This window comes from Erythrolamprus reginae, chromosome 1, assembly GCF_031021105.1.
Source record: "Erythrolamprus reginae isolate rEryReg1 chromosome 1, rEryReg1.hap1, whole genome shotgun sequence".
Classification (NCBI taxonomy): domain Eukaryota; kingdom Metazoa; phylum Chordata; class Lepidosauria; order Squamata; family Dipsadidae; genus Erythrolamprus; species Erythrolamprus reginae.
In genome coordinates this window covers 330,985,410-331,008,880 of record NC_091950.1, presented here as the reverse complement: position 1 = coordinate 331,008,880, position 23,471 = coordinate 330,985,410, and the positions used below count along the sequence as shown (strand labels likewise).

Here is a 23,471-nt window from a genome sequence, read left to right as displayed (position 1 = left end):
TACTTATTTCTGCAAGTAAGTTAACCTCAATCAGATGGGATATTTTTAGGTCAAAGGGATCGTTAAAGCCTATCTATCTATCTATCTATCTATCTATCTATCTATCTATCTATCTATCTATCTATCTATCCATCCATCCATCCATCCACCCACCCACCCACCCACCCACCCATCTATCTATCTGATTGATTTCTATAATAAGGTAAAATCAGTGGAAGTAGAGGCTGGTGGGATCGATCGCTTCAGCCTGCCTCGATTTCCTCTCCGCAGCATCCTTTGCAGGCTCTTGCCGTGGCCCAAGGGCACCTAAGGAGCCTCCATGGCTCAGCGAAGGTAGCTCTGCTCTTGGGATCCTTCCCCGGGGAATCACCTTAACTCCTCACATGCAGCTATTTCATCCTTGCCTGGGTTTCTCTGTCCCTGAAGGAAAAGTGGTGTTTGTAAACGGAGTTTTAGTTGAAGCTGAAATGTTTCCACCTGGTGACATGAAGAATCTTGCATACTTTGCGGAAGTCTTTGAAACTAATGTGGGGTTATGTTTTTTTTAACTTGGTGCAGAGGATTTGTTTGATTGCCCTTCCCTTCCCTTCCTTCTCCTTCCCTTTCCTTCCCTTCCCTTCCCTTCCTTTACTTTCCTGTCAAAGTAAAGGAAATCAAAGCAAAAGGATAAATGGAGACCTTTAGAGAAACAACTCTTAGGTTACTTAGGTTAGTAACTTAGGTTAGTAACTGGTTTAATTTTTCTGCTTAGAATGAAAAGCATTGAGAGTTTTGAATGTTGAAACATGCTCTTGGAAGCAGCCTGGTCTGTTGGGGGGGGGCAGTTGGCTTCACCTCTAAAAAGACATTTGACTCATGTTATCCACACAATCCAATGACAGCCCTCATCTGGGTGGTTTTGGATCCGGTGAGTTTTATGGCAACTGGTACAAGTTTTATTGTGTTGATGATGATGATGATGATGATGAGATAGAACTTGATGCCAAACCCTGCAAAGCTTTCAGCTTTCAGGATGGGCCATCAAAAGTCAGCTTAGATTAATCATTCCTTCTAAGTATGCAAAAAAATGCTGTCTGATAGCAAAATATTTTTTTATTCCTGCTGTAAAGTGAGTTCAGCTGGTTTAACAGCACTTGAACTTAGGTTAGTGTGTAGAGGATTGTTGCAGCCTTAAACAGGTTTCCTCTTCAATTCTTGTTCTAGCTTCCAAATATTTTACTGCAGTCCAATATATTGTGAATAACTTTAAAGAAATACTCTTATCATATTGCCACTTCCATGCTGATTGATAGATGCAGGCAACCTTTGCAAATATCTATATTCAGCCCATGGACCATTATTATTTCATTTCAAGATGGAACTGATCTTTAAAAAAGGATGACAGTTGAGGGGAAAAATAGGACTGTGTCAAAAAGGACCATTAAGTATGCACATTTGTACGTAGGAAAGAGTTGGGATGTTTCTGTGATTTGTTTTTCTTGGTTCTTTTTTCTGTTCTTTCACTAATGATATGTTAATTACTTCCAATTTATATTCAGTTGTCCATTTTCCCAGCATTTTTATATTATTAATGTGATCCAACATCATTCATGAGGATCAGAATATTCTTGAAAAGTGTTAAAATTATTTTAAATGAAGGGGATTATGAAGTTAAGGAAGGTTTTTTAAACCAGTTTTTGGATCATATCCAACTAATTTGAATAACTTCAAATTATTTTTTATAGAAGTGCTAGGTATATATTTTTTATTATTATTGCTGCTAACAATAGATCTGTGGCTAATAATACTTTTCTTTTTTAATTAGAGGAGTATGAGAGCACTTTGCCAGGTCTTACTTGCCCAAACTGTTAAGGTTTAAACCCATTTCATGTGAGGTTTAACCAGTTGGTGCTTTTTATTAAGAAAGCCTACTTATATTTTCTACAATGAAGTATTCTCCAGATGTGTGGAGTGTAACTGCCATAATTCCCCAAAATCACTTTGACTAGATTGTGGGATTCAACATATCTAGAGGATACATGATTAGGGAAGATTAACATACTTTAGGTATTCACAGCAAGCTGAATATCAACTAATATTGTAGTGAGAATGCTGTAGTTTACAAAAAATAATTGCAGATAAATCAAAGAGCTCTTTCTAGTCTACATTGCTCCAAAGACGGGCTACAAGAATGATGGAAGGTCTTAAGCATAAAACCTATCAGGAAAGACTTAATGAACTCAATCTGTATAGTCTGGAGGATAGAAGGGAAAGGAGGGACAGGATCGAAACATTTAAATATGTCAAAGGGTTAAATAAGGTTCAGGAGGGAAGTGTTTTTAATAGGAAAGTGAACACAAGAACAAGGGGACACAATCTGAAGTTAGTTGGGGGAAAGATCAAAAGCAACATGAGAAAATATTATTTTACTGAAAGAGTAGTAGATGCTTGGAACAAACTTCCAGCAGACGTGGTTGGTAAATCCATGGTAACTGAATTTAAACATGCCTGGGATAAACATATATCCATCCTAAGATAAAATACAGGAAATAGTATAAGGGCAGACTAGATGGACCATGAGGTCTTTTTCTGCCGTCTATCTTCTATTTTTCTATGTTAGATACATATTCTTATAATACCGATTGGTGTCTATTGATTTTCAGAGTTTGGATATAATTTGCTTGCAAATTTTCACATTGGGATGGATCTGGTCCCATATTTATTCCTATAGAGATCTGGAGTATGTAAAATCAAGATGTGGTTAGCAATGCAAGCCTGTGCAAGTCTCTTGGAAAATAAACCCAGTCTTTCAGTGGAGTATTTATTCAAGCTTCCCGAACATTGTTTTTCTGAGCTTCTCTTGCATGATACCCAAAGTCCTAGTTTTAAGTCAGACCCCTAAGACAAAAGAAAATGGCACTGTTTCCTGCATTAGAATCCTTCCATTTTAATTATCCTGCAGCTTGGCCTGAATAGAAAGTAACATTTGTTTTCTTTCAGTGAGATTCACAGTTCTATAAAGAAAAAGGAAGAGTCCTTATATACATGTTGTTGTTTATACTGTAGGGGAACACATTCAGCACAATTTTATAAATCCTTTATTCTTGCTGAAGAATAAAGACAGGACTAAGTTTAACTAAGATTAAATGCTATGACCATTTAATCGCCAATAAGAAGGTGGCTTAATAAATGCTTCTGTCAAAAGATCTCAAAAGCTAAATAAACTATGAAATCATTCATCAGTGTCTCAAAGGCTTACATCCTGCCCAGGATTTGCCCAGAAATTATCAGCAAAAAGGTTTTTCCTAGAAGGATGCATTTAATAAAGGACCAAAGCCATGGGGATGACAAGGCAATCTGAACAGATTAAAAAAAAATAGGCCAGGATCAACCCAGGAATTATCTGGAGAAGGTCATTTCTATTCCAAAAAGATGTTGGAGCAATCATTTTGAAAAGATCAAAAGCAATATAAACATGACTCGGTGAAACCTTGGATGGATGTTTAAGGACAGCTCTGCAGAGAGGGGAAATAAGAGTCCTTCTATAGCAGTGATGGCAAAACTTTTTTTCCTCAGGTGCCAAAGAGCATGCATGAGTGAGTGCCCACACCTATAATTCAATGCCTGGGGAAGGCAAAAATAGCTTCGCCCACCTCCTGGAGGCCTTCTGGAGGCTGGAAACGGCCTGTTTCTGAACTTCTGGTGGGCCCAATAGGCTCGTGTTTTGCCCTCCCCAGGCTCCAAAGGCTGCCCTGGAGCTGGGGGAGGGTAAAAACACCCTTGCCCATCCCCCTGGAGGCTCTCTGGAAGCCAAAAATGCCCTCTTAGAGCCTCTGTGGGAGCTAAAAATTAGCTGGCCGGCAAACACATGCCTGTTGGAGCTGAGCTAGGGCAACAGTTCGCATGCCAGCAGATATGGCTCTGCATGCCATCTGTGGCACCCGTGCCATAGGTTCGCCATCACTGTTCTATAACATACCATTGCCCAAGATTGATAATATTACTGGAATTTGTGTTGCCCGATGAACACACTGCAACAATTGTTTGTTTGTTTGTTTGTTTGTTTGTTCGTTTATTTATTTATTTATTCATTCATTCATACATACACACACACACACACATATACACACACACACACACACGCACACACACACTATACCAGTGTTTCCTAACCGTGGCATCTTGAAGAGATGTGGACTTCAACTCCCAGAATTCCCCAGCTATTGAAGGTTGACTCAGCCTTCCATCCTTCCGAGGTGGGTAAAATGAGGACCCGGATTGTGGGGGCAATAGCCTAGTTTAAAAAGTGCTATTGTTTACATGTTGTAAGGCGCCCTGAGTCTAAGGAGAAGGGCGGCATAAAAATGGAATGAATGAATGAATGAATAAAGAAAGAAAGAAAGAAGGAAGGAAAGAAAGAAAGAAAAAGAAAGTTGCCAAGGTTGGGAAACACTGCACTACATAGACATAAGACATAAAAGATTTATTTTGAATTTGGTTTCATGTGTATTATAAAGACATTGACCTGCCCTGAAGTAAGTGTAACTTTTTTTGTGGGACAGAAGTTAAATTGCATATGTATTGAAGAGGTGTTATTGCATTAATCATGGTGGAATTACAAGAACAAGGTGGAATTATAGATATGCATAAAACCTAAACTCTTTCACAAAATGAAAGCAGTATTCCATTTTATCATTTAATATGTAACGTATTTAATATAAATATTGATATGTAGGCCAAATTTTATTCAGATTGATATATATTTGAGTCTTATTCAGATTGATAAAACACAAGGTCCTATAGTCCAATGAGGATACTGTACCCCCAAAAGGAATATTGTACAAGAGAAACAATGGTCTAATTACAATATTTGCAAGTATTATGCCAATAAGCACATCCAATTATCAGCCACATGTTGCATCTTGTTGTGACACATCCTATTTCATGCCCTATTGAGGTCTGGATGTTTACCAGCAAATCAAATATAAACAGAAGCAACCTATGTTCCCCTTTTACATCATAACTTTGATAATCTCTTAATTCATGGGGCAACTGTATGAATACCTATTCATACCTATTACTGACACATTCTGAAAAAGAGTAAGAAAAATAGGAGCATTTAAGAAACTCTAATCTTCTAAACAGAGATGGTAAATTTGAAAATGTAAAAAAGGATGGGATATATTGTGTTGTATATGTTGTATTTTGTATTTATAATTGTTTTGTACGCCTGAGTCTACGGAGAAGAGTGGCATAGAAATCTGAATGAATGAACAAACAAACAAACAAACAAACAAACAAAAATATACCTGGCTAAAGTAATGCTATATTATAGCACTGAGTTGCAAAGTTGTTTTTTTTTTAAAGGAAAATAATGCTGCCAGATAATAAGCATGTAACATCAAATCCATACATTAATATGGAAACCAGGAAGTTTTTTTTTAATTTTAATAAGAATGTTATCTACTTAATTTAACACCAAACCTGTTATTTGAAGTGTAATAAAACAACAATTTTGCTATGGCAAACTTTTCCCCCTCATTTCCTACATGGCCAAAAAGACAATTACATGGCGACTATTTATAATCTGTTTAATTGTAATGCAAAAACTGATTTGAGAAAAATAATTCAATATGTTAAAAGGTTCTTTGTTGCCAACTCACCCATCCCACATTTGATCTCACAAGTCACAACCAATATAGGATTAATACAAAATATGAAGTAAACCTCAAGAATCACAATTCAAATGCATGTATTGTTCAATTAATCAAAAATGAAGGCAAATATAAGTGTCCTGGGATAATGTTGCAGGATACAATCTGAGTTGGTTACTAGGACCAGACAGAGGTTTATTTTCTAAGCTTTCGAACTTGTGCTGCAACTTGTCCCATCTTCAGGGAATTCCTCAATCTCCAGAATATGTCTTAATCTTATTTTTAATCTGGAAGAGAATTCATACTAAGCACAAATATTAAGGAAAACAGAATCTTGTTTGCAGTTAACCTCTGTTTTGTCTTCCTGTTTCTCTTTTCTCACTGTAGAGATAAAAATTCACTCAATTTTTTTTTTAAAAAATATTTTTTTTCTCCTTGAAGAATTATTATCTGTATCAAAAAGGCAGAATTCAAGAGTGGCTTAGGATCTGTCGGTCTGGATCTCGAAATGAGCAAGGGTAATATTAACTAATCATGTTTTGCTTTTACATAGGAACAATACATGTTGCATTATGAACTTGAGTCATTTTGTATGTATTTGCAATTGCTGCCAGTTTGAGAGGGAAAGAAAAGTTCTGGAAGAAGTACAATAAATAAGGTGCAAGAGATTGCTTCTTATGTAAAACTGATTTAAAAATTCGCCCAATATAATTAGCCCAATAAAAAAGAACTGAAAATATACAGTATGTGGGGCTTATAGCTATGGACTTGGAGAATAATGTTTAAAACTGCTATATTTTCCAAAGTATGTTGGATTGTGTCATTGAGATTCTATGGTGCTAATAAAAACCAGAGAATTCTTATATCAGCCTTTGCTTTGTTGATATCTTTGGTTAGACTTTATGTGTTCTATGTCTCATGTAAAATTAACAAACAACATTGCCAGATCATATTTCTATATGTTTAGAACAAAGCTGTGATTTGAATGGATGTAATTATTGCAGAACTCTAAGTAGATTCTAGCCAGTTGCAAGGTTTCTGGCATAGATTGCAGGATTGCAATCTAGACAGGATTTCAAATTCTCCAAGGCAGTGGGGCCATTTTCAGACGTTAATGAGGTCTGTTTGCAATGGGAAGTGACTTTTAGAAAATCTATTTCAGTCAAGCTAAGAGATGGGAAGACGGCTACTAACCTCATTTTCAAAAGTGCCTGCCACATTGCTGGTGCTTAGAAAAATGTCACAAAAGTTAGTGACAATGCACATCAATATCTCTCTTTCAATGCTAGCAAAATAAATAACTTGAAATCTGGTTTACCTGGGGTTTTCCAATTTAGTAGCTATAGTCATGTGAACATAAAAAGTAGTAGCCAAATTAAATTAACAATAGCTAAGGTATTACCATTTCCTTCTTACATCAGATAAATGATTGAGAGGAATAAAAAGGTCATAATACATGTGTTGACTTTGATATGGCTCCATTGCACTGTTAAAAATTAAATATAATAATTATATAATTTTAATCTATGGGTTAGATAAAAAGCATCCTGCAGAGTACAAGCTACTGAAAAGTATGCTGTTAAGGAGTGCAGCATAATTACAATGATAGTAACAATTACTTTGATAGTAAATGCTAATGATACTTGGTATCCTACTGCATTTGGGATGGCTTTGCTTTTGGGCCCAGTGCAGGATAATATTTTAATTTCCTTCCCTCCCCCCCCACTTTTTTTTTCTTTTTACACAAAAAGGCATGCCCAGGCTTGTTTAACAAACAGGCAGAGAGCTTGGATGACTCACAAGTGCCTGTGTATGTCAGAAATTAACCATTAGCTGGGGAAAGTAGTTCAGTACTCTTGTTCTTCAAATAAGCAGAGGTGGAAGTCAGGCAAATGCTAGAATTGATTCAAGAGAAGAGCTTTATTACCTGTGTCTGCATGGATGGGTCATTTAGGACAATTCTGGGTTTATGATATTAATCTTTCCCAAGTGGTAAGATGTGATCAATAGGCGCCGTCTTGACATATAATTGGTAGGATCAATAGAATTACCAGGAGCAGGAGACGTCTTTAATCTTTACCCTAAAGCAAGGAACTTTAAGACTTGTGGATTTCAGCTCCAAGAATTCTCCAGCCAGCTGGCTGGGAGAATTCTGGAAGTTGAAGTCCACAAGTCTAAAAATTGCCAAGTTTCTTTCATTTAAGTAAATGTTTGACAAGTCTTGTAAGCAGAGAAGTGAATAATGCATTTGGAGAGCTTGTGTGATTCAGCCATCCCCAAATAGATTTCTAAATTTATGCAAAAATAATCTCAAGGGTTTTTTCCCCACTCAAAAAACAAATGCATTAGATGCCATCATGGAGTGGTGGGTTGTTATTGGTTTTTTGGGTTGGTTTGTTTTTTTTGCCAAATATGAAGAGGGAGAAGAGAGGTACAGAAGTCTATTGCTAGCAAACATGGATGGAATTGTTCCATTTTTAAAACAATGCAAGCATAAGACTATGATTGATAGAAATTGAAAAGCAACAGGGATATTGTGTTTACATAATCAAAAAACCAATTTGGGTGTTGCAAAATGTAGAGGATTTCAAAATATAATCTCTGATCCCCCCCCCAATAAAACTTTGCTTAGGGCAAGAAAACAATGCATAGACCATTTGGATGTAATCTCTGAAGCAAACCTTTTCAAAATATTTTATTTTATGCATCGTAAGATGCAAATAAAAAAGGTATTCATCCCACCATCACAATCAGCCCTGCTGAAAACTGTTTTATTTTCTTCTAGATCTTTGATCACTTGAAATTTATTTATTTATTTATTTATTTGTTTGTTTGTTTATTTATTTGACATCTATGCTGCCCAATCCTGTGGGACTTAAATTAATGATGATGTCCACTGATGTCCACTGATAGCAGGTCAGTACAATTAGATTGACAATAACACTATTGTGGTGTTGTGATGCAAACTTTCACACCCAGACCTTTTTTTGCATTGTGATATTGCACATACTCCAAAGGGACAGAGTTTGCAATACAACCCTGCCACACTGCTTTTATCACTCGTGAGTGCCTGCAAATGCCACGGGATCAGCTCATCTAGGTCTATAACCCTTCATAGACTTAGAATATACTTGGAGAAGAATCCGCATTGCTGAAATCGAAAAATATGCAAGCTCATAACAAGAGACATTTTATGTATAGAGAAACAGAGAGAGCATGTGCTCACTTTGAAGCTGGCAAGGCTCTCTCTCCTGTCAGGACTCAGTTTATTGATCTTTACTCAGCCAATTATCTATCAGAGTAGTATATATACACGTAGTCCACTTCCTTTAAGCTCTCAGAACAGAGAGAGAAAGTGCTACACTATCTCATGCCTCTCTTTAGAGGTTTTTACCCCCCCTCCTTTTTTTTACACAAAGGGTAAAATTCTGTAATGTTTTCACTGAAATTTGAGTTATTATAAGGAACCATGTGCCCAGGTTTGCCCTATTGATACAAATCATTTTATTGTCACTTTTCATCCACTTGCAAGAAGACTGACTGATAGAAGTCGTGATAAATACCATACAGAGAGGATGACATAATGTAACCTATGTATCTTTCTGCTCTGGGAACTTATGGGAAGTTTCAAGTTTCAAGTTTTATTGGATTTATATGGGAAGGTGGACAGTAAATGCTATTTATAGTTGTCCAAGTGCAAAGATTCATGAGTTCCCAATAGAAAGTTTGAAACCCAATGAATAACACAGTAACTCATATCTGAGAAATTCCATCCAGTTAAATTATGGTTTCTGGTAATCAGTTTAACTCAGCCAATTGCTGAGCCCAAATGATAGTTTAACTCCTCCATAGTTTCACTAAAATTCAGAGGACAGAGAAATAGAACATTACTTGTTTTCTGATAATGATTTTAACCAAACTCCCTGGATGACCTTTCCCAATAGTTATACATAAGATGTTCCCTAAACATGGAATATGTATTTCCCGAACGTATATAGAAAACCTCACATCTTGTAAATTATTATGTATGTAGGTACTTACTAAGATGTTTCACTCTGTAAAGTATTTTGCATTAATAATGCCATTTTCAACTTTAAAACAATGGTTTTAAATGCAAGAGAGGCTTTTAGACAATTTTGTAAGTGTTTTGAGCTAAAAGCGGTATGCCTCCCCTTTGAAACAGAACTGAATTGAGCTGAAAACACTCCTGAAAATGTCAAGTTGATTCTTTCACACTTAAAACAACTGTATCATATTCAGAATGAGGCATTTTTAGTTTGAAACTGTTTAAATTTGGGTTTTTCCCCCCACCATTAATAACCATAATATTACCTTGATTTTTGTTGTTGTTGTTGTTGTTGTTGCTGTTAGTCGTGTCCGACCCATTGCGGCCCCATGGAAAATGTTCCTCCAGGTCTTCCTGCCCTCTATCATCCCTCAGAATCCGTTTAAGTTCACACTGACTGCTTCAGTGACGCCATTCATCCATCCACCTCAATCTCTGCCGTCCCATTTTTCTTTTGCCCTCAATCGTTCCCCCAGCATTAGGCTCTTCTCCAGTGAGTCCTTCCTTCTCATTAGGTGATCAAGTATTTGAATCGCCCTGATACTCAAACCTAATTACAAAGCTGATCCAGCAGATCGTTATGCTGAAGGTTTATGGGGCAAATTTAGGGCTGTTTCCTTCCTGTTTCTTTTCTAAGAAAGAAACCCATCAGGCTGATAAAGGCTGGTTCATGAACGTTAGACTGTCCTCACATTTCTAAGAGGTCTGTAAGGGGCCTGCAGAAGCACACCAACATGCTTACCATCCCTGTTCTAAGTCCCCATGAATTTGTAACCATCCCATGTATTCATAACTATGTTTATGGTGGAAATTTTTATTATTATTTTTCTCTCCACATAACAACATGCAACAACAGTATACTGTACCTTCTACTTTTATTACAATACAATATTATTGAATTGGTAAGTTATATATATTTAAAATACAAATTCTTAAATCCCATCTATTTAATTTCGGTATCAATCACATTCCCTTACTACATTCTTTTTTATTTTGTCATCCAGATAAGCCCTATTATCCTCTAATTAAATTCATCACTGGTATTCCTTTAACCCAGTGGTTCTCAACCTTTCTAATGCCGTGACCCCTTAATACAGTTCCTCATCTTGTGGTGACCCCCAACTATAAGTTTAGCACCAATTCTTCCAACAGATCTTTAAGCTGATTGGCAATAGGTCAGAGGGACACCCCCCTGTAAACGCCTGATTGGTTGGATTGTAAAAATATGTTCCGAGATGCCAGAATAGAAGCTTTAGTTGCTAGCACCATTGGAAATTTGTCTTTTCCCATGGTCTTAGGCGACCCCTGTGAAATGGTCATTTGACTCCCAAAGGGGTCCCGACCCCAAAGTTGAGAACCACTGCTTTCACCAATATCTTTACCATTTTACAAATTGAGCTGTAGTGCCTCCTTCCCTCTTTATACATGTTTCAAAAATGACTAAAAACCCCTTTTAAAACCTTATTTTAATCTATTAATAATTATAGAGAATAATAATAATAATAATAATAATAATAATAATAATAATAATATATTAAATTTGTATGCCACCCCACTCTGAAGACTCGTAGTGGCTCTATATAACCTTATAAATTGATATTGCTTATTATCATCCCACGCCCCTCTTCCATAACCATGTTTATACATTTTATGTATTCACAATCATGTTGATAATTTTTCTGTAACCTTATATATCAGTGATGGCAAACCTTTTTTTCCTTGGGTGCCAAAAGCATGTGCACAGGTGCTATTGTGCACATGTAAGTACCCACACTCATAATTCAATTCCCTCCTCCTGCGCATGCACTTGTGTGTGTGATGACCTCGTGCTGCCCCGCCCCCATGCATGCATGTACGATCCCCCCGCTCCCCCATTTCCTGAATTTGGGTGGGCCTGATAGACTCATTTCTCACCCTCTCCAGGCTCCAGAGGTTTTCTTGGAACCTGGGGAGAGCAAAAACGGCTTTCCCTGCCCCCCTGGAAGCCCTTCCAGAGCCTCTATGCAAGCCAAAAATCAGTTGGTTTTTGCCCACCATAGTTGGTGCACTGGAGCTCAGCTAGGGCAATGGCTTGCATTTGTATTTGTATTTATTAGGTTTGTATGCCGCCCCTCTCCGTAGACTCGCATGCCGGGAGATATGGCTCCATGTGCCACCTGTGGCATGCATACCGTAGGTTTGCCATCACTGTTATATATGCTGACAAAATAAATGAATAAAATAAATAAATAAAATGAATTAAAGTGAATCTAAACATTTCATTTCATCCGAAATTGACTATGCTATCCCCAATTTTGATCTCTGAGGAATACTGACAGTTTGACTATTGTAATTAAAGCTTCATGGTGGAAATCACTTTTTTTTTCAGCAGATGGCCACACAACTTCTTTTTCAGAAGGAGCAATTCACGTGCTCTTTTTCAATTTATCATTCTTGACTAATTATAATCAAGTATACAAGGGGTATATTCTTCCCCTTTCCCACTGAAAATGCCTTTTCTGCATCCTCAGGCTGCATTACCTTAAATTAATCCCAGACAAGCAGACCAGATGGTGCTTTAGATGTTTCCAGTGGGAGAATATTAGGAAAAGAATCCACTTCGTAGCAAATGCATGAAGGAGATTGGCTGCTTTCCCCAAAGGCATGAAAAAACCTGCCCTATTTATTCCCTGGAGCAGACAGTGTTTCCTCTTTCGAAATAATAATGCAATGAATGAACAAATAATTACACCAAAGGTCATCCTGTTTTTTTGAAAAAGGTAACCCCAGAGTGTAACATGAATCAAAAGGGAGACTGGTTTTCTATTTTATGGTGAATGGATTTGTAATTTCAGCTAGAAAGCCATGCTGAATGGCTGAGAAATTGAACCTGCTGTGATACTTTGATTGACAGCAGAGGAAGGATGAGGTGAACAAAGCATGATTCATATGAGGCTACAATTGCATGGGAACAATTTTGTGGTGCGTTTGAATGCCGATTGACGGCAGAAAAAGACCTCATGGTCCATCTAGTCTGCCCTTATGCTATTTCCTGTATTTTATCTTAGGATGGATATATGTTTATCCCAGGCATGTTTAAATTCAGTTACTGTGGATTTACAATCACGTCTGCTGGAAGTTTGTTACAAGCATGTACTACTCTTTCAGTAAAATAATATTTTCTCACGTTACTTCTGATCGTTCCCCCAGCTAACCTCAGATTGTGCCCCCTTGTTGTTGTGTTCATTTTCCTATTAAAAACACTTCCCTCCTGAACCTTACTTAACCCTTTAACATATTTAAATGTTTCGATCATGTTCCCTCATTCCCTTCTGTCCTCCAGACTATGCAGATTGAGTTCATTAAGTCATGATAAGTTTTATGCTTAAGACCTTCCACCATTTTTATAGCCCATCTTTAGACCCGTTCAATTTTGTCAATATCTTTTTGTAAGTGAGGTCTCCAGAACTGAACACAGTATTCCAAATGTCGTCTCACCAGCGCTCCATACAGCAGGATCACAATCTCCCTCTTCCCGCTTGTTATATCCCTGGCTATGCTTGTTATACCACTAGCTATTTAGAATGCCTTCACATCCAAAACATGCTGGCATATAAAAACTGAAATCCAGTTATATTTCTACATATAGTAAATCCCAAATCTATGGGTCTGTCTTTAAGATAATATAGATGGCAGAACATTGGATGCTCTGGAATAACAAAAAGGACAGTGAATAATGAAAAGACTTTAAATTATATTTGCCAATTTCAAGATGACTCATTTTGTTCCCAATGAATGTTTATTTTATTTTATTTTTTTCATTCTCAGATATTATCACATACTAAATTTTCCTTACTCCTTCAGTCAGGCTGTTTTGTTTTTGAATTTTCCCATCTGCCTGGTTATTTCCCTCCCCCAGCCCCGCCCCAAAAGAAAACATTGACAGTGCAGGTTTATGTAGTTGTAAGTAGAAGAAAACCTACATTGTCTTTCAGGAGTGTCAAACTCAATTTCATTAAGTGCCGCATCAGGGTTGTGTTTGACCTCAGGGGGCCGATATAGTGTAGCCATTGTGGGCATGGCCAGCTCAGTATTATTCCCGTCAGGGGCACCTGGGGTAGCCCGAGTGCTCTGACAGCAAGAACAGGATTCCCAGCTCCCTTTTCAGCTGCTATGGCCTCCTGCAACTTTCTGTCAGTGAAAACAGAGCTTGGGAAGGCCGAGTGTGTCTCCCCCCAAAGCTCTATTTTCATGGGCAGAGGGTTGGAGGAGGCAGTGGCAGCTGAAAACGGAGCTCAGGAGCCCATTTTCACTGGCAGAAGCACTGCAGGTCAGTCCTTCGCTTAAAATTTCCAGGGGAGCCCTGTGGGACGGATCTAAGAACCCCTTGGGCCAGAATTGGCCCCCCGGCTTTGAGTTTGACACTCCTGTTGTACTCAATAGAGGTTCTTCTCAACAGTGTTCCATCAGAATACAGACTCAGTTTCTTACCAAGCTCGGCCACATGCTCAGCCTATGCAGTTTGAAAGGCCAAATTAAAGAAGAATTGTGTGTCTTGTTATTTTGAACCAGAGATGGGTTTCTACCAGTTCCATTGGTTCTTAGTAAACCAGTGGTGATGTCACGCAGCCAGTTCTGTTGGTCCATGGGCACCGCCATCTTGGATTTTGCTTCTGCACATGTGCAGAAGCCAATTCTTGATTATTTTCCGGGAAGGGACAAGCAAAACATGCTTTTCCACTGTGATGTGAACCGGTGGGGAAGATAAGTAGAACCCACCCAGTTTTGGACCCATGTCTCTGCACATTTCTTCCAATGTACCATTTCTCTCTGTACAACTCCTTTCCATTCTGTACCTTCTGAAAATGCTGTAATTAATTCTGTGGTTATGACTGCATTCCCTCATTTTACAAAAGTAAGATAATCTTCTCTGCATAGTTAGGCAATTGCGTATGGAAATATATGCTGCAGTAAATGACACACAGTATGTGCAAGGTAGCTTTTTAAAAACAGTTTAATTCTTTCAAGGCAGGCAAAAGTAAGTATTTCATAAGTACGCTGTACGTTGCCCAGATTCTAGAATAAATAGCTAGAAGGCAAGATTCTAATTTATAGCTATATCTTCATTTGAAAAAACCTTCACAGATGTTATCGAAGCATGTCTTACTCTTAAACTACCTTTCATTTAAAGAGACGATGACAGAATGTTGTATGCAGCATTTCAATCACATTACACTAGCTGAGAATAATTGCCGTATTATACTGTGTTCCTTTTGCTCATGATAGGCCAAATTAATGATGGAATCTTTTTCTCTGATTTTTTTTTGCCCTCTGGATGCTACAAATGAGAATACTAAATATTCTTCTTTAAGAAGTCTTTTATAATTCTTGATTTCTTTACAGTTTCTTTGGCCTCAATATTCTCCATATTTATTTTGAAGTAACTCAGTGAATTCTGTTAAGGAGTGTGCAGAATCCTTGAGTTATCAAGGACATGCACAGAGGAAAATGTGGGAGTCCAGCAGATACCCAGGAGATATGAGTAATTATTCACTCATACAGTGTCTAAAGTGTCTAAAAGTGTTTACTTTAGATATAGCACAATCAAGTTAAACAGTCCAGTCATACACATTCAAAATCTCATAATACAATAATAATATTACAAGTCTGTCTTTGTCTTACTTATCAGATATACATTACAGCTTACAAATACATCAAACTAACACAGAGCCTGCTACTTCAGTCACAGTGAATCAGCAGAAAGAACAGAGAGAGCAGAGAGAGAGAGAATCATGCCTTCTGGCTCCCTCTTATGGAAATTTGCAACACTACCCCTTAAAGCTATAGTACTTCAGTACAAACCAACCTTCATTGTTAGCTTGCTTATATATTGCAATGGTGTAGGGACTCCTGCTTGAGTGGGAGATTGGACTAGTCACTAGATGACCTACAGGGTCCCTTCCAACTCTACTCTGTTACCGTAACAACTACATCAAACTTTCTATGACCCTCTACTTAAAGGTATGCAGAGTGAGAGGTGTCTGCATACAAATATTACACCATAATGCATTTGTTACTTTTTTTTAGTTTATAAAAATCTGCTTGGTGTTAATAAAGTGCAGTACATAATAAGATACATATAGTAGCTGCTATAATCATACTCTGCTGAATTGTCTCAAAAGTTCTGTGTCTGCATATCAAACTTGTTAAATCCAGCAAAGGTTTTACAGAATGAAATATATATTGGGATCTTTTAAGGAAGTCTCCACCACTGGATCAGATACACTAAATATATTCTAAACCAGTATTTTTCAATCTTGGCAACTTTAAGAGGCGCGGACTTCAACTCCCCAAATTCCCCAGCTGGGAGGCATGACTAAGGAATTCTAGAAGTTGAAGTCTGCACATCTTAAAGTTATTTATTTATTTATTAGATTTGTGTGCCGCCCCTCTCTGAAGACTCGGAGCGGTTATCAAGTTGAAAAACACTGGTCTAAATCAGTAATGGATAAGCCTTTTATTGTCGTGTACCAAAAGTGCATGCATGTATCCAATAAGGCAATGTGTGTGAGAGCCCTCAGTTTGCCCCATCCCCATGCGCATTCATGTATGACCAGGGACGGATTGCCATTACTGCCAATACTGGTGTACTGTGCATGCAGCTCCAGTTGTCTTGTGTATATGTCTGTGTATCCCCAGCATGACTTTGCTTCTGTGCATGCACAGGAAGCAAAAATGCGCTGTCATCTCACAAGGTGATGCACATGTATGTGTTCCCTCATGGGGACGAAAAATTGAAGAAAAAAGATGGTGGCGCACATAGGATTGGCATTGGAGCGGTTGCACAGAATTTGCACAGATTGGTGCCCGCTACCATTGTGCAGTCCGCTAACACAGCGGGAGCAACCCACTACTGCGTATGACTCCTGTGTGCACCCAACCACTCGTGGGTGCACATACTTCCCCATGCATGCACATGTGACCCATGCATGTGCTCCATCCCTGCATGTACTTCACCATCCATGCATTAACAGTAGAGACCCAAACAACATCTGGCCGGCAGGAGGTGTGCATGCATGCATGGTAGAGATGAGCTAGGGCGATGAATCACATGCCTGCATAGAGAGCTCTGCATGCCACCTGCGGCACAAATGCCATAAATTTGCCATCATGGATCTAGATCATTTCCCATCGAAGAGGAGTTGACATTTCTAGCTGATCTACTCTACTCTAGCTCTCTACATGGGGCTACCTTTGAAAAGTATTCGGAAACTTCAGATCGTGCAGAATGCGGCTGCGAGAGCTATCATGGGCATTCCCAGATATGCCCATGTTTCGTCATCACTCCGCAGCCTGCACTGGCTGCCGATCAGTTTCCGGTCACAATTCAAAGTGTTGGTTATGACCTATAAAGCCCTACATGGCATTGGACCAGAATACCTCCGGGACCGCCTGCTGCTGCACGAATCCCAGTGACCGATTAGGTCCCACAGAGTTGGCCTTCTCCGGGTCACGTCGACGAAAAAATGCTGTCTGGCGGGACCCAGGGGAAGAGCCTTCTCTGTGGTGGCCCCGGCCCTCTGGAATCAGCTCCCCCCCGGAGATTAGGACTGCCCCCACCCTCCTTCCCTTTTGCAAACTTTTGAAAACTCATCTATGTCACCAGGCATGGAGGAATTGATATATCCTTAGCTGCCTTTGACTTTATGGATGGTGTGTTTGGTTTGTATGACTGTTTTAATAGGGTTTTTTAAAAGGCTGTTTTAACATTGGATTTGTATATGATGTTTTATTGTTGTGAGCTGCTCCGAGTCCTTGGAGAGGGGCGGCATACAAATCTAATGAATTATTATTATTATTATTATTATTATTATTATTATTATTACTACTATTATTACTATTATTACTATTATTATTACTATTCATCTCTGAACTAAACCTGTTCATTGCTAGATTTGCTTAAACTGTTTAACTGTTAACAGCATTTTCTGTGTAGGAATGTACCTTGTGACATAAAGATCCACTGACTCCTTACCTTTTGTGGGACTTTCTGCCTAAAGTCAGATAAACAACTTTTAAAATTGACCAACTCTCTTTTGAAAACCTACAGTTGTCTTACCTGTTTTCCTTGAATCACCCTGTTTCCCACAATCAAAAACCAGATAAATAATAATAATAATAATAATAATAATAATAATAATAATAATAATTTATTAGATTTGTATGCCACCCCTCTCAGAAGACTCTACTATACTCTACTCCTTTTTCTGGGCTATCATGTGTATTTGTCATAGAGTAAACAATAGAGACTAAGAGTGAAAAGTTATTGAATGGCTCCTCCCTACAGACACCTGAATTGCACTCATTAATACCTGATATCACGTGAGTCCCTTTTGTGACACATTTACGGATTATATGAAATACCTCAATGAATTCATCCCAATTTAATCTCTCTGCATGCATTCACTAATACACTGGAATTAAGAGTGCTAGCATGCCATTTTAATCAGGATATTTGAAAGTGATCATTAGGTCTTTGGCAGGAACTGTCATGACACCAACCCATGGCTGGGCTGAATCCAGTGCTCTAATGGTCGTTAGTTAAGCCACTGTAACTTTTTCCTGAAACATTTTCATTTCAAAAGGATTTATTTGTATATTTATTAAAGCTATACGGTGCCCATATCCCTGAGAGGGTGAGTCTTAAAATTCATAAAATGAAAATATCTGGCATGATATGCATTTAAGACTCATACATATGGGATTTTTAAAAAAGTAACTCTTTATAAAGATTTTAGGTTTTATCTGCTTTTTGTACTGATCTTTACAGATCCCTTGCTTTTAAAAAAGGGGCTGAATGCGTGTGCATGTATAGAGCTTGTTCATAATAGATTATCATTAATTTTAAGGAAAAAATAACCTCTCTTTGATAGTAATATGGAAAGGAACTGTTCTAACTGTTAAGATTTTCATGTACTTCTTAAAGATTTCCTGAAACCATTGAGTTGCACCTGCCAGATACATTAGGTGTATTTTGTTATTTATTTATTCATGTATTTATTTTAAAAATATTAATGTATAACTGGCTTGTTTTCTGCTTTTCCCCACCTGTTTCTTCTTTTGATCCCACAATTTTTCTAGATTGTGCTCAACTTTGAGCATAGTCTTCACCCTGAGACACCCAGCTGAATATGGTCTCTGGATTTTTTTTTAGACCCCTGATGGCGAACCTATGGCACGATTGCCACGGGTGGCACATGGAGTCATATCGGAGGGAACACAAAGTGTGGCCCTATGTCAGCTCCAGTGCGTATGTGCTGATTTTTGGCCTTGGGGAAGGCCATTTTGCCTTCCTGAGGCTTCAGGGAAACTTCCCTGAAGCCTCAGAGTGCAAGAAACCACCCAACTGGCAAATCGGAAGTTTGGAAAAATGGATTTCACTCCAGAGTGTGAAAAGCAGCACAACGGACAAACCAGAAGTCAGGTTTTTCCAAACTGTGATTGTGTGATGCGCAAGGCTGGCATGGGAGGCGCGCATGCATGTGGGGGGGGGGAGATAATGGGTATTTGTACATGTGCTAGTACACACACACACACACACACACCCTTTTGGCACACAAACTAAAAAAGGTTCACCATCACTGCCCTAGACTTACACCATAGATTTATCTCCAAATCTAATAGGATCTTTTTCATCTTATTTACCCGAGAGACCAGGGATGTAGATTGCACTCTTCTTGAGCTATGACCGCAGTGCGAGAACTTGATCCCAGATCCCACTTATAGCATTTCTAGGTACTGCAAAAAAACCTGCTGGCTGAAACACTGCAAAGTTGCTGCAAAACCATTTCCGAGAGATGGGTGAGGACTGTGAGTCAGCATACGGCCACTGCTGTTTCCTTAGAAAGAAAGCATAAAAGATTTCTAGGAACTGATTTGATTAATGTAAAATAAAGATGAGCGTGTGCAAACATTTCCCACTGCCTTTATATCGCCTAAATCTACTCTTCACGTAAATGAATAATGCAATTGGGTTCAAAATCTGATTCGAATGTGTTATCATGAAGTACAGGACTTTTTAAAAAAATAGGCGAGCTTTGTTCCAAGTTACATTTGTTGACGTCTGTCTGTCTGTCTATTCATTATCTATGTCTAATCTTATCCATCCATCCATCCATCCATCCATCCATCCATCCATCATTATCATTATCTCTATCATTTGGGGTATTTCCTATTCAGGGATTTGTATATTTTCTTATCAATTCTCTCTCATAGTTGGCATCTTATTTAAATGGAAATCTTGAAGTGTTCCTTAATGAGGGAATGTCAATTGATTGTGTGTGTGTGTGTGTGTGTGTGTGTGTGTGTGTGTGTTTATGAATGTTTGTCCATCCATCCACTCAGTATCCAAAATAACTACAGTAGCATAAATGGGAATTCATTGGGTAGGCCTTAATCTAGGAAGTCATATATCAGCCTTAAGTCTTGTATTACTTTTTGTCAGCTCTCCTAGGTAAACCAAGTAGGAAACATGACTAAATGGGCTAAATCTACTTTATTGTAAAGCTACATTTTCAGAATCTTGCAAATCTGAAGGCACAAACTTTCCCCTGCCACTTTTAACTGCTTGATCCATTCGGGTGGGTACTTTCTGTCTTTTGCTCTGTTAAGCCACTGGGAGCTCCTGCCTCTCTTGTCTGATTGTTTCCTACTCAGGACTACAACTCCTGGAGTACAATATTTAGCTAGCAGTGATATCACCTAGTTTAGGTAATGAAACATCTACAACCAAACAAGCTCTGAGGAGAGCACAAAGAACCCCTCGTCAGCTTTCAGTTTTGCAGGGAGAACAAATTGATATGCCCAGTGCACAAGAATGTGCTTCCTTGTCTATTGTGCTGTCCGTGCTTGGAATCTCAGATATCAGTCCTATATTATTGCTGAAGATATTTAAGTGTCTTTTAAAAATAATTTATTGGTTTTTTAAAAAAATAACATGATTTTTCCCTTGAAGGAATCAACAAGTGCCATTTCCCTTATTGGGTATTTTTTTATTTCTAACCTGCTTCTATAGTCAAGCTAAAAGAGGTACCGCTTTTTGGAACTTGGATTCCCCAAGCACTGGTATAGAAAGCACAATGATAGAAGTAGAATTCTTTCAGGGATGCCCATTCTTATAAAACTGCTTGTCACTCACGCAAGTTATTGCTCCTAAATTTGTCTTCTTATTGGTTGAGAAGATTCCATTAAATGGCATGCAGGAAATCAGTTCATATGCTCAACCACACACGAAGGACAATTTTGTTATTACGAGAAGCCCCCCAGTGCATCTTCTAAAGGTTAAATATCTTCAAGGGCAGTTCTGCTCTTGCAAACTTCAGAGATATGGTACGTTCATTTAATTAGCTTGACAGCAATATTGAAATGGTTCGTGCAATCTACAGCTGCTGAACTTCCATCCAGTCACCAATCAAGACAATTTCTGCATTCTGTTTTTCAAGATTAGCTAAAATTACCAGGCATAACAAGGTAAATTTCTTAAAGTCAAAGCGAAAAGGTTCCTCCTTCTGTATAAATTCTCTTCAAGTGTTAGCCTGTGAATGTTTAAAGGGGCTGTCAGCAGATGTGGTAATTCACACCACTTGGAGATATTTTGTTGGGGCAATAAAATCATGAAGAGGGCTGTGATGCATCATACCTTTAGCTTTTGTTGTGTGTATGGCTTTAGGGAGATTTACTGAAGCACTTTTTTGATGGTGGCAATTAAGTGTGCCTTTAAGAGGTTGTTAAAAATTAAATATGGTAGTTCAGACCAAAGGTCCACCTAGTGCAATATCCTCTTTACTACATTTTCTAACTCCATCAGAAAGCCCATAAACAGGATATGAGAGCAGTAGCTCTCTTCTGCTGTTAGGAATGCAAAGGCATGAACATTTATGGAAATAATTGGGGGGGGAAACCTATATGGCATTTTAAATTGTGATATAGTGTGTGAAATAGCCTTGGGTGTATAATTCATCGAGCAACATTTAGAAGCAGTAGAACCTAGTAGCACTCAACCAATGAGTGGATTTGAAAATATAATTATGGATTTATTTTACGCAGCCCAAATTATTCTGGTTGAAATCCACTGCAGATTTAGTAAACGGTAATGCTGTCTCAAAGCTATGCAAACAGCTAATTACAGAACAGCTAAAAAGTTGACTATGAAGCTGTACAAGTTTTGTACACAAAGTACTCATCCACCATTTCTGGGAGATGATGTAAGTTTTTTCTAGAATAAATGGTCATTAACAATTTCAAGATTGGACTGAAGTTACTAAACTATTGTTTTTTGTCTCCTTGGTAGGTGCCAGAAAGTTCTGTGTTATTCAGGTTAACTTTGCAAATTGATACTATAATAGCAGTCAAATTGCAACATTATTTGAAAAAAATCTGGTTACTCAACTAACACTTAAGTGGAACTATTCAAAAGTGTTCCTTACTGATGAATGAAATTGTTATTTTGAGCAAGATCCAAAAGTAAAATACAGGAGTGGGGGTGCATAATCTTGTAGTTATTGACAATTAGCACTATGAAAAAATAGAACTAAGATTAAATATAAAATAGATGAAATTAATGAGAACAGGAATAACAACAAGCCTTAGAGCTGACAATGATATTAAATTGGTTCTGACTGTTAGGATCTACCATAGGTAGATAGAGTCTGCCTTTTAGGATCAACCATTAATAGTAAAGAAATATAATGGTATGTCAAAATTGGAAAACGGTGGTGTGACTAAGAGACTCAAGGAGAGGAATAGTCAAATACGACAGGGGTCTCCAACCTTGACAACTTTATGACTTGTGGACTTCAACTCCCAGAATTCCTCAGCCAGCATGTGTTGGCGGAGGAATTCTGGGAGTTGAAGTCCACAAGTCGTAAAGTTGCCAAGTTTGGAGACCCCGGGAAACTCTGGAAATATATTTCTCCCCTGTTACCTTTACAATCTAAGAAAGCCCATCTCTCCCCTCCCTCAGTGGCTTTCCTAAAGGGAGTTTTCAATAGACCCCACTTGTATCAAAAACTTTTCATTTTAAAATCCACATTTTTCTATGATTCAATCTTTCAGGTTTTCTTTTGAGTGCTGACTAAAGTTGGAATAATCAAAAACTCAATTAGTTCCCTTTCTCCTTTCAGATCTTATTACATAAGTTCTGTTTGGTGTTTTTAATGGCTTACTTCACATGTCTCATCCATGCTGTGAAACACTTCATTTCCTAAATCAATATCGATAGTACGTACTGTACATTTTTCACACAGAACAGCAGGGTAAATATTGACATATTGATGTTAAATTGCTAGTGAAAATAAGCGTGCAATTTTTTTCAGAGAACACAGATGAGATATTATCATGCCCACATTACAAAATGCATATTATTTTGTTAAAAAAAAAAAGAGAACTTCAAAAGCAAAAGTTATGTTCCATTTTTGAAAAAAATTAAAATGTTAACTATGATGGCATTATTAGAAAATAAAACCAATATTTACCTTTTTTAAAAAAATCTTATTTATATATTTCCCAGATACTTTTCAAGTCCCCAAAAATTACCAATTATGTTAAATTACTAAAATGATTGTTTTCTATTTTAGAGCATTTACATTCTTCCTGATTTCTGTAATTCTAAAATTTCCTCCTACATAGAAATACAGTGGTACCTCTACTTAAGAACTTAATTTGTTCCGTGACCAGGTTCTTAAGTAGAAAAGTTTGTAAGTAGAAGCAATTTTTCCCATAGGAGTCAATGTAAA

At 37.8% G+C, this 23,471-nt stretch overlaps 1 protein-coding gene across 1 annotated transcript in view; it reads left to right on the top strand.

Annotated features, from left to right (window-relative positions):
- Window positions 1-23,471, top strand: part of RPS6KA2 (ribosomal protein S6 kinase A2) — a 157,432-nt gene that overhangs the window by 887 nt on the left and 133,074 nt on the right. The gene's annotated exons all lie outside the window — the stretch shown is intronic.